We start from the raw sequence: 995 nt of genomic DNA, 5'->3' as shown, positions 1-995 counted from the left end.
GTATCTTACAAAATGAATATTTAATTTACAGTACCTAGTAACCAAAGCTAAGCAAATGGAAAAATATATAGACTATATTTTTCGATTTACTTAACCCCGGTGAAGTAAAGCAAGAATCATTCATGAGGCAAACACAACAATATTGCACGCTTAGCCTTGAGGCTAATAGCGGTCTCGATCAACGAGATTAGTTGAGAGAATTCGTTATCGATATTGTTTTTGGCACATTTTGCATGTGTAAGATAAGTACAACGATACCCCGTGATCCAGTGCTGAGTCGAGAAAATTTCCAGCTCGAAAAGTTCCTCGACTCGATTGGGAATCGAACCCGATATCACAACCGTGTGGGAGAGCAAACCGACCGACATCGGTAACCACAGAGCCACGGGGACCATAAGGCAAACAACCCGAATTAAGTGTTTGTGACTAAGTTGTCAGAAAGCTCTATAGGACAAGAAAAACGTATGTAAATAAACATGTTCTATATTGTATATACTGTATATTGTTGTTGTCTTTCTTTTTCGTTTGGCTCACAACATTCTCTCTGTCTATTTCTCCATCTAAGTTTTGCTAGTGCAAATAGACTTGTGCGATTTTTATACTGACAGTGGCAGCTTTTTAGTGGTTCCAGCTTCCAGCTCGTATCAACTAGCTGGCATCTCTATCTTATTTGCTTTGCTTCATCGCAGCTAACATCGCAGCGGATCCACGATGTGTGGGCCCCACTGACACTGACAGACAGCATAACATAGCGTATGAAAAGTGGCGGTGATCTCGTTTACACATTGAGATGTCAGCCCTTGAAACATGGCGCGATTTCAGCTAATTGGTTCGTATGCATAAAAGAATATCGATACAAATATCGCGGTTTTTAGTATCGATACAGCTAAGCATCGGATTCTCGTGTATCGATCTAAAAAATCGAAATATCGTCTCAAAAGTATCGATATTTCCGATACCGATACAATATCGCCCATTGCTATCTTTTTGCATAG

The sequence above is a fragment of the Wyeomyia smithii genome, chromosome 3, assembly GCF_029784165.1.
Source record: "Wyeomyia smithii strain HCP4-BCI-WySm-NY-G18 chromosome 3, ASM2978416v1, whole genome shotgun sequence".
Taxonomy (NCBI): Eukaryota; Metazoa; Arthropoda; class Insecta; order Diptera; family Culicidae; genus Wyeomyia; species Wyeomyia smithii.
The sequence above is the reverse complement of the archived record's forward strand: the minus strand, read 5'-3'. Positions refer to the sequence as shown.